This window comes from Stomoxys calcitrans, unplaced genomic scaffold, assembly GCF_963082655.1.
Source record: "Stomoxys calcitrans unplaced genomic scaffold, idStoCalc2.1 SCAFFOLD_84, whole genome shotgun sequence".
Taxonomy (NCBI): Eukaryota; Metazoa; Arthropoda; class Insecta; order Diptera; family Muscidae; genus Stomoxys; species Stomoxys calcitrans.
The window spans coordinates 62,238-74,271 of record NW_026739168.1 but is presented as its reverse complement, the minus strand read 5'-3'; positions in this window follow the sequence as shown (position 1 = coordinate 74,271).

The following is a 12,034-nucleotide window of genomic DNA, read 5'->3' as shown; positions in this document are numbered from 1 at the left end:
TTCCATAGTTAGCAAACATGACCGGTTTCGGGGGATGGGGCTGCCACTCAATGACTCGGCCCTGAAAATTCTAACCAGATTCGTGTTCTACTCTAAAATTCTTCTTTTTACAGCCACATAATGCAATGGTCGGCAAATACGTCCTATATGGGTGGGGGGTGGGGTGGCCCCATACACACTTTTTCCCGTATATTGATATCAGATTCGTGATTTACTCCCAAAGACCTATTATTTGAGCCCCATGTTGCTATTGTAAAAAATTTGTCCTCTTGGGGGGTGGTTTTTGGAAGATTCCACATTTTTATATCAGATTTGTATTCTACACTTAAAAACCTTTTATTTGAGCCCCATATTGCCGTGATCAGTAAATAAGTTCTGTTTGGGGGGTATTTTGCATAAGGGGTGCACCCCCAGAAACTTGGTCCCACATTTGGTTACCAAATTCGTATTCTACTCGCAAATACCTCTCATTTGAATCCCATATTGCCATGGTCGGTAAATATGACCGATTTAGGGGTGTTTTGGGTGTTGGGGTGGTCCCCCAAACACTTAGTCCGACAATTGGATAGCAGACACGTTTTCTACTCTTAAATACCTTTCATTTGAGTCCCATATTGTCATGATTGGTCTATATATATATATATTTGGAAGGTTTTGGGGGTGGGGCGGCCCCCCTAGGGCCCCCTTTGGGGTTTTTTTTTTGGAAGAAGCGGCCCCCCAGAAACTTGATCCCACATTTGGTTACCAAATTCGTATTCTACTCGCAAATACCTCTCATTTGAGTCCCATATTGCCATGGTCGGAAAATATGTCCGATTTAGGGGTGTTTTGGGGGTAGGGGTGGTCCCCCAAACACTTAGTCCGACAATTAGATAGCAGATACGTTTTCTACTCTTAAATACCTTTCATTTGAGTCCCATATTGTCATGATTGGTCTATATATATATATTTGGTAGGTTTTGGGGGTGGGGCGGCCCCCCTAGGTACCCCATCCGAAATTTAGATATTAAATTTTTATTTTTAGGTTAATTTAAGAGAGCGTACAAAATTTCGCTTAAATCGCACCAACCCATCACCGAGATCTAGCGTTTCGGAAAATTAGAGTAAGGGGGAGGGTCCGCTCCCCCTTCAGATATCAAAAAATGTGGTGCCCTATTTTCACCACGGGATCATTATGCACCATCTGTGAGAATTCCAAGAAAAATTACTATTTGTGGACTTCCCATCGATCGAACTCCCTACACAAACTACACTATTTCCGCTGACATAGCTAGAGCAAGCATGGAACACACTAAAGGCGTCCCGTATATGAAGATGGGTAAAAATTTGAGTTCTATTATGTCAATTTTTGTCAGGTATTGCTGCTGTTGCCGTTGATGTCGTAGTCAGATTTTCATGTGGATGTGGCGTTCCTTGTCAAGCTCCTGTAGGTGAGCAAGCACATTTCGGTGCAAAAGACCGATCGACGCGGGTTATTTAAAGGCGCCAATAACTCGCCTACTACGGAGGCCACCGTAGCGCATAGGTTAGCATGTCCGCCTGTGACGCTGAACGCCTGGGTTGGAAACCTGGCGAAATCATCAAAAAAAAAATTTCAGTGGTGGTTTTCCCCTCTCAATGCCGGCAACATATGTGAGGTCCAATGTCATATAAAACTTCGCTCCATAGAGATGTCGCACTGCGGCACTCCGTTCGGACTCGGCTATAAAAAGGAGGCCCCTTATCATTGAGCTTAAACTTGAATCGGACTGCACTCATTGATAAGTTTAAGAAATTTGCCCCCGATCCTTAGTGGAATGTTCATGGGCAAAATTTGCATTACCTAGAAGGCTCACAGATGTTGGGCACTATGCCCTCGGGCCATAGACTCGAAATGGAGCCTGAATCCGAGGATAGTCCTTTGGCTATACAGGAACGTGATAATGTCCATACCTACTTACGCCCCAGTAGTTTGTTGGATGGTCATGGAGAAAAAGCGCAACATAAGGTGAATACCACAGGTTCCGAGAACAACAACATGTTCTCTGTGGCAATGAGGACCATGCCCACTAGGGCACTGCAGACTATTCTAGATATCTGACCCATAGACATACTGATTAAGTGTAGTGCAGCCACTGCAGCTTACAGAATAGATAAAGGATGGGATGGGTGGCCATACGTCGCGGTTCAATCGAGCCGACGATACGAAACCTGGTAGGAATGGAAGAGGCATCCGATTGATTACCTGAGACAACATTTGAGGTCGAGTGTGAGGCACAGTCTAGGATTGACAGAATCGCGGTACAATGAGATAGGAAACCTGGTGGGAATGGAAGAAGTTTCCAATCGCTTACCTGAGACGTCATGTGAGATCGAGTGTGAGGCACAGTCTAGGATTGACAGAAATCTGTTATTCTTATCTGGAAGATAATGCCACACAGATGGATCAAAGCTGGAGTACAGAGTGGACCTGGGGGTCTACAGATTCCGAGAACAACAACATGTTCTCGGAATCTTTGGCAATGAAGACCATGCCCACTAGGGCACTGGAGACCATGCTAGATATCTGATCCATAGACATACTGATTGAGTGTGGTGCAGTCGCTGCAGCTATAAGACTTAAGGCGATCGGAGAATAGATAGAGGATGCGAGCAAGCTATATGTCGAGGTACAATGAGATAGGAAACCTGGTAGGAATGGAAGAAATTTCCAATCGGTTACCTGAGACGTCATGTGAGGTCGAGTGTGAGGTACAGTCTAGGATTGATGGAGACCTGGTGTTCTTATCTGCTACACAGATGGATCAAAGCTGGAGTACAGAGTGTACCTGGGGGTCTATATTGATAAACCGGGGACTGAGATCCGTTTTCTACAGCCTTAATGTAATACAGTTCTGCAGGCTAAGCTTCGGGCAATCACGGCATGCGTGAGTTGGTATGGTGTTGTGAACATCTTTACAAACATTAAACTGGCCATCAGTCATCATGCATCACATCAGTTGATCTCACCAATACAAATCAACACCCATGCAGACACTTTTTTATACCCTCCACCATAAGATGGGGGGTATACTAATTTCGTCATTCTGATTGTAACTACTCGAAATATTCGTCTGAGACCCCATAAAGTATATATATTCTTGATCGTCGTGAAATTTTATGTCGATCTAGCCATGTCCGTCCGTCTGTCCGTCCGTCCGTCCGTCCGTCCGTCCGTCCGTCCGTCCGTCTGTCTGTCGAAAGCACGCTAACTTCCGAAGGAGTAAAGCTAGGCGCTTGAAATTTTGCACAAATACTTCTTATTAGTGTAGGTCGGTTGGTATTGTAAATGGGCGATATCGGTCCATGTTTTGATATAGCTGCCATATAAACCGATCTTGGGTCTTGACTTCTTGAGCCTCTAGAGTGCGCAATTCTTATCCGATTGGAATGAAATTTTGCACGACGTGTTTTGTTATGACATCCAACAACTGTGCCAAGTATGGTTCAAATCGGTCCATAACCTGATATAGCTGCCATATAAACCGATCTTGGATCTTGACTTCTTGAGCCTCTAGAGGGCGCAATTCTTATCCGATTGGGATGAAATTTTGCTCGACGTGTTTTGTTGTTATATCCAACAACTGTGCCAAGTATGGTTCAAATCGGTACATAACCTGATATAGCTGCCATATAAACCGATCTTGGGTCTTGACTTCTTGAGCCTCTAGAGTGCGCAATTCTCATCCGATTGGGATGAAATTTTGCACGACGTGTTTTGTTATTATATCCAACAACTGTGCCAAGTATGGTTCAAATCGGTCCATAACCTGATATAGCTGCCATATAAACCGATCTTGGGTCTTGACTTCTTGAGCCTCTAGAGTGCGCAATTCTCATCCGATTGGGATGAAATTTTGCACGACGTGTTTTGTTATTATATCCAACAACTGTGCCAAGTATGGTTCAAATCGGTCCATAACCTGATATAGCTGCCATATAAATCGATCTTGGGTCTTGACTTCTTGAGCCTCTAGAGTGCGCAATTCTCATCCGATTGGGATGAAATTTTGCACGACGTGTTTTGTTATGATATCCAACAACTGTGCCAAGTATGGTTCAAATCGGTTCATAACCTGATATAGCTGCCATATAAACCGATCTGGGATCTTGACTTCTTGAGCCTCTAGAGGTCGCAATTGTTATCCGATTTGCCTGAAATTTTGTACGACGGATTCTTTCATGACCATCAACATACGTGTTTATTATGGTCTGAATCGGTCCATAGCCGGATACAGCTCCCATATAAATCGATCTCTCTATTTTACTTCTTGAGCCCACAAAGGGCGCAATTCTTATTCGAATTGGCTGACATTTTACACAGGTCTCCAACATATAATTTAATTGTGGTCCAAACCGGACCATATCTTGATATCGCTCTAATAGCAGAGCAAATCTTTTCTTATATCCTTTTTTTGCCTAAGAAGAGATGCCGGGAAAAGAACTCGACATATGCGATCCATGGTGGAGGGTATATAAGATTCGGCCCGGCCGAACTTAGCACGCTTTTACTTGTTTTTGTATACAAACGATTCTCATGTAATCAATTCGTTTCTCCTACTACGTGTGCGTGTGTGTGTGTCTCGTACCTTCTCGACATAATCACGTTCGTCGCGCACGCATTCAGACACATATTTTTTTCCGGCACTTTGAAAAACCATTATTGTCTTTGGATTTTAAATTGCGTCGTTTTTCCCACTTGCTGGCCGACCTTAGAGGGTATGAGAGAGGGAGAGAGAGGGAGAGAGAGAGAGAGAGAGAGACTAGAAAAAGCCATTAATTTTATGTTTACAATATCAATATCGTATTTACAAAACAATTTATAAAACAATCCACTTTGAAGGCGGCGCTCTTTTGAAACGGAACACACAGCCCCGTAGACGAAGTCTGGGGCAACGCAATAGGCCGCCAAATCTCTGGCCAAGAACGCAATTCAGCTCATATTTTACAAAATCAGGCAGGCGGGCAGCAAACAAAACAAAGAAACAAACCATGGCTGGCCAGAAAATGCCATAATTAATTTAAATTGACTACGCTACGGTGTTGACCAACGTCCAAACTAGACAAGGTGGCAGACAGACGGACTTTGGTTTGCTTTAGACTAAAATAATGAAAAAAAAAAGAAAAAAAAAACTTGTGGATTGTTTTGCTTCGATTTTTCATTTAATGATGTCTCTCATCGCTTGAATGATTTTCCTCGAAATTGAAGACAAATATGCGTGGTGCGTACGCGTATTATGGACTTAGCTGCTTAAGCGGTGGCTGCTTACATCCGCCTTTTAAAGCGGAGATTAGTGGCTGCCAACGTACATAATTTCCTTGTGTTAATGGCCAACGTAGAAATATTCGAGTACCACCCATTTTTAGAATTTGTTTGCCATTTGTCTCATTTCCAGTTTCCAACGATGACAGCCAATATGAGTTGGACATCCATCGTAACTCCCATCATTTACAATGTTTCAGATATGTAATTAATTTTTATGGAAGTAGGTAAAACACTGTCTGAAATTGACTGAAAGTTTTAACAGCAATCGTAGGAAGACAGATTTTTCAAGGTGGTCATTAACAGGCATGCTACGGTAGCTTAAAAAATCATCTAAAAATTTCCATGATGGACATTGGAATTCTAAAATGAATTTTGAAAACTAGATGGTTATGTTGGGATTTCCGAACAGTGTGTGTTGTACTAGACCCAAAGACGTCCGTGTGGAGCTTGTTTATAGTTCTTAAAAGCATGGTTAAGGCGTTAGGCAAGTAAACCGTCCTTGTAAAAAATGTTGAATACTCGGAAGATATCAAAGAATGGAAACAAGTAAAAAGGCATTAAGTTTGGCAGGGCAGAAAAATGTCCAAGAGCCTAACACAACTCACTGTCTCAAATTTCAGCAAAATCGGATAATAAATGCACCTTTTATGGGCTCAACTCCTTAAATCGGCTGATCGGTCTATATGGCAGCTATATACAAATCTGGACCGATCAGGGCTAAATTGAAGAAAGATGTCGAGTGGCCTAACATAATTCACTGTCTCAAATTTCAGCAAAATCGGATAATAAATGTGGCTTTTATGGGCCCAAAACCTTAAATCGAGAGATGGGTCTATATGGCAGCTATATTCAAATCTGGACCGATCTGGGCCAAATTGAAGAAGAATATCGAAAACCCTAACACAACTCACTGTATAAAATTTCGGCGAAATTGGACAATAAATTTGACTTTTATGGGCCCAAAACCTGAAATCGAGATATCGGTTAATCACTCTACAGCTTTCAAAAATTGAGATATTGAGCCGAAATTTGGCACCAATGCGTCTTTTCCATGCACGCTGTTTAAGTTCTTGAACAGGCCAAATGGTACCATATTTGGATACAGATGCTATATAGACCGATTTTCCGATAAAGGGTCTAATGCCCCAAAAATGTTAACGCGTGAATTCCATTCTTTTGTCAAATTAATTTTTATAACCTCCACCACCGTCCACTGTCCGTCCGTCCCTCCGTTCGTCCGTCCCTCCGTCCGTCCCTCCGTCCGCCCCTCCGTCCGTCCCTCCGTCCGTCCCTCCGTCCGTCCCTCCGTCCGTCCCTCCGTCCGTCCCTCCGTCCGTCCCTCCGTCCGTCCCTCCGCCCGTCCCTCCGTCCGTCCCTCCGTCCGTCCCTCCGTCCGTCCCTCCGTCCGTTCCTCCGTCCGTCCCTCCGTCCGTCCCTCCGTCCGTCCCTCCGTCCGTCCCTCCGTCCGTCCCTCCGTCCGTCCCTCCGTCCGTCCGTCCCTCCGTCCGTCCGTCCCTCCGTCCGTCCGTCCCTCCGTCCGTCCCCCCGTCTGTCCCTCCGTCCGTCCCTCCGTCCGTCCCTCCGTCCGTCCCTCCGTCCGTCCCTCCGTCCGTCCCTCCGTCCGTCCCTCCGTCCGTCCTTCCGTCCGTCCTTCCGTCCGTCCCTCCGTCCGTCCCTCCGTCCGTCCCTCCGTCCGTCCCTCCGTCCGTCCCTCCGTCCGTCCCTCCGTCCGTCCCTCCGTCCGTCCCTCCATCCGTCCCTCCGTCCGTCCCTCCGTCCGTCCCTCCGTCCGTCCCTCCGTCCGTCCCTCCGTCCGTCCCTCCGTCCGTCCCTCCGTCCGTCCCTCCGTCCGTCCCTCCGTCCGTCCCTCCGTCCGTCCCTCCGTCCGGCCCTCCGTCCGTCCCTCCGTCCGTCCCTCCGTCCGTCCCTCCGTCCGTCCCTCCGTCCGTCCCTCCGTCCGTCCCTCCGTCCGTCCCTCCGTCCGTCCCTCCGTCCGTCCCTCCGTCCGTCCCTCCGTCCGTCCCTTCCGTCTGTCTGTCTGTCGAATGGACGCTAACTTTCGAAGGAGTAAAGCCAGCCACTTCAAATTTTGCACAAATACTTCTTATTTGTGTAGGTCGGTTGGGATTGTAAATGGGCTTTGTCGGTCCATGTTTTGGTACAGCTGCCATATAAACCGATCTCGGGTCTTGACTGCTTGAGCCACTAGAGGGTGCAATTCTCATCCGATTTGGCTGAAATTTTGCACGAGGTGTTTTATTACAACTTTCAACAACTGTGCCAAATATGTTTCAAATCGGTTCATAACCTGATGTAGCTGCCATATAAACCGATCTCGGGTCTTGACTTCTTGAGCCACTAGAGGGCACAATTCTCATCCGATTTGGCTGAAATTTTGCACGAAGTGTTTTATTATGACTTTCAATAACTGTGCCAAATATGTTTCAAATCGGTCCATAACCTGATATAGCTGCCATATAAACCGATCTCGGGTCTTGACTTCTTGAGCCACTAGAGGGTGCAATTCTCATCCGATTTGGCTGAAATTTTGCATGAAGCGTTTAATTATAAATTCCAACAACTGTGCCAAATATGTTTCAAATCGCTTCATAACCTGATGTAGCTGCCATATAAACCGATCTCGGGTCTTGACTTCTTGAGCCACTAGAGGGTGCAATTCTCATCCGATTTGGCTGAAATTTTGCACGAGGTGTTTTATTACAACTTCCAACAACTGTGCCAAATATGTTTCAAATCGGTCCATAACCTGATGTAGCTGCCATATAAACCGATCTCGGGTCTTGACTTCTTAAACCTCAAGAGGTCGTAAATATTATCCGATTCGGCTGAAATTTTGTACAACTGTACTGAAAGCAGAAGCACATGACCAGATCTACTCTATAGGAAGGCATATCCATATTGCTAGGATTTACAAACGGAAAAGGACTATAAGGACACCCCCATCCTAGGTGGAAGGTTATAAAAAATTATTCCCAACAATATGCCAAGTCTTTGTGTTAACAAAATTCTCACTCTCGGAATGTAAACTAATCTAAATTTAACCATACTTCTGTTGCTGTTGGGTGTTTGTGATTTTAGTTCTTTTTTTTATGGTGTTGTTGTTGGCGGTTTTTATTATTTAATGATAGTGTCAATAGACAAGACCACAAGCACATAAACCGTGGGTATTTATTTTCGTATTTACACGCCAAATTAGAAAATCCCACATGTCCGATAGCTGCCATCGGTCATTAACCACCACTGGCATTGCCACCGCCACCGCCACCGCCACAACAATCTAAGCAACCACATTTTTATTTTCCTGCATTTTTATGTCCGCTCCGCCATTCGCTGACGACCAATAAAACTAATTCACATGTTTTCCTTTTATTGTTTTTAAACATTAATGTTCTTTTTGTGGTTTCTGATTGTTTTTTTTTTTTTTTTGTATTTAATTTTATTTTCCGAAAAAATCCAACTTAATCATATATGTGGTATAAAAATCCCCTAATGTTGGAATTTTTACGATGTGACGATGAGAGTGTAAAAACGGTAGCATTTATGTGCTAAGGGTGGTTTATTACTTCTTTTCAAGGGGTTTCTGAGGTTCTTGGAAAAACCTCGATATGATTGTGTAATAGAAGAAATTTTAACGCTAGGCAAATACAAGAAATAATTGCTGGGACAACAAAGTTGATTGTGGAAGCACGAGTAACAAGTAAAAAGGCATTAAGTTCGGCCGGGCCGAATTCCGGCGACAGCGAACAATAAATGAGGCTTTTATGGGCCTTAAACCTTAAATCGAGAGATTGGTCTATATGGCAGCTATATCCAAATCTGAACCGATCTGCACCATATTGCAGAAGTATGTCGAGGGGCTTAACCCAACTCACAGTCCCAAATTTCGGCGACATCGGACAATAAATGCGCCTCTTATTGGCCCAAAACCTTAAATCGAGAGATTGGTCTATATGGCAGCTATATCCAAATCTGAACCGATCTGCACCATATTGCAGAGGTATGTCGACAGGCTTGACTTAAATCACTGTCCCAAATTTCTGCAAAATCGTATAATAAATGTGGCTTTATGGCCCTAAGACCTTAAATCGTCGGATCGGTCTATATGGCAGCTATATCAAAATCTGGACCGATCTGCGCCATATTGCAGAAGTATGCCGAGGGGCTTGACTTAACTCACTGTCGCAAATTTCAGCAAAATCAGATAATAAATGCGCCTCTTATGGGCCTAAGACCCTAAATCGGCGGATCGGTCTATATGGCAGCTATATTCAAATCTGTACCGATTTGGGCCAAATTGAAGAAGAATGTCAAAGGGCCTAACACAACTTACTTTCCCAAATTTCATCAAAATCGGATAATAAATAGGGCTTTTATTGGCCCAAAACCTAAATTCAAGAGATCGGTATATATGGCAGCTATATCTAAATCTAGACCGATCTGAGCCAAATTGATGAAGGATGTTGAAGGGTCTAACACAGCACCACTGTCCCAAATTTCAGCAAAATCAGATAATAAATCTGGCTTTATGGGCGTAAGATCCTAAACCGGCGGATTGGTCTATATGGTAGCTATATCCAAATTTGGACCGATCTGGGCCACAATGACGAAGGGTGTTGAAGGGTCTAACACAACTAACTTTCCCAAATTTCATCAAAATCGGATAATAAATAGGGCTTTTATGGGCCTAAGAGCCTAAATCGGAGAATCGGCCTATATGGCAGCTATATCCAAATCTGTACCGATCTGGACCAAATTGCAGAAAGAAGACGAAGGTCCTAACACAACTTACTGTCCAAAATTTCAGCAAAATCAGATACTAAATGTGGCTTTTATGGGCCCAAGACCCTGAATCGGGGGATCGGTCTATATGGCAGCTATATCCAAATCGGCACCGATCTGAGCCAAATTGACGAAGGATGTCGAAAGGCCTAACACAACTCACTGTCCCAAATTTCAGCAAAATCAGTTAATAAATGTGGCTTTTATGGGCCCAAGACCCTAAATCGGCGAATCAGTCTATATGACAGCTATATCCAAATCTGTACCGATCTGAGCCAAATTGACGAAGGATGTCAAAGGGTCTTACACAACTCACTGTCCCAAATTTCAGCAAAATCGGATACTAAATGTGGCTTTTATGGGCCCAAGACCCTAAATCGGCGAATCAGTCTATATGACAACTATATCCAAATCTGGACCGATCTGAGCCAAATTGACGAAGGATGTCAAAGGGTCTTACACAACTCACTGTCCCAAATTTCAGCAAAATCGGATACTAAATGTGGCTTTTATGGGCCCAAGACCCTGAATCGGGGGATCGGTCTATATGGCAGCTAAATCCAAATCAGTACCGATCTGGGCCAAATTGAAGAAGAATATCAAAGGGCCTAACACAACTCACTGTCCCAAATTTCAGCAAAATCGGATACTAAATGTGGCTTTTATGGGCCCAAGACCCTGAATCGGGGGATCGGTCTATATGGCAGCTATATCCAAATCGGCACCGATCTGAGCCAAATTGACGAAGGATGTCGAAAGGCCTAACACAACTCACTGTCCCAAATTTCGGTGAAATCGGATAATAAATGTGGCTTTTATGGGTCTAGGACCCTAAATCGGCGGATCAGTCTATATGGCAGCTATATTCAAATCTGAACCGATCTGAGCCAAATTGAGGAGGAATGTCAAAAGGCCTAACACAACTCACTGTCCCAAATTTCAGCAAAATCAGTTAATAAATGTGGCTTTTATGGGCCCAAGACCCTAAATCGGCGAATCAGTCTATATGACAGCTATATCCAAATCTGTACCGATCTGAGCCAAATTGACGAAGGATGTCAAAGGGTCTTACACAACTCACTGTTCCAAATTTCAGCAAAATCGGATACTAAATGTGGCTTTTATGGGCCCAAGACCCTAAATCGGCGAATCAGTCTATATGACAGCTATATCCAAATCTGAACCGATCTGAGCCAAATTGATGAAGGATGTTGAAGGGCCTAACTCAACTCACTGTCTTCAATTTCAGCAAAATCGGATACTAAATGTGGCTTTTATGGGCCCAAGACCCTAAATCGGTGAATCAGTCTATATGACAGCTATATCCAAATCTGGACCGATCTGGGGCAAATTGCAGAAAGATGTCGAAGGGCCTAACACCGCTCATTGTTCCAAATTTCAGCAAAATCGGATGATAAATGTGGCTTTTATGAGCCCAAGGGCCTAAATCGGAGGATCGATATGTATGGCAGCTATATCCAAATCTGAACCGATCGGGGTCAAGTTGAAGAATGATGTCAAAGGGCCCAACACAGCACACTGTCTCAAATTTCAGCAAAATCAGATAATAAATAGTGGTTGAACGCGTTCAGCTAGCTGATTGAAATTTTGCGCAGACACTTTCTATTGATGTTGGTCATTGGGGGTTGTAAATAACCCTTATCGGTTGGGATTTGGATATAACCCGCATATAAACCGATCCCCGGATTTGACTTTGCCAGCCCTTAGAAGCCTTAATTTTCACTTGATAGGGCTAAAATGTGTTACAAAGACTTGAGTTATGACTTCCAACATATATGTCAAGTGTGACCTGAATCGGTCTATTAACAGATGTAGCCCCCATATAAGCCGGTCGCCCGTTTTGACTTGTTGGGTCCTTAGAAGCCTCAGTTTTCATCCGATCAACATCCACTCCAAGTATGAACTGAATCGGTCTGTAAACAGATGAGT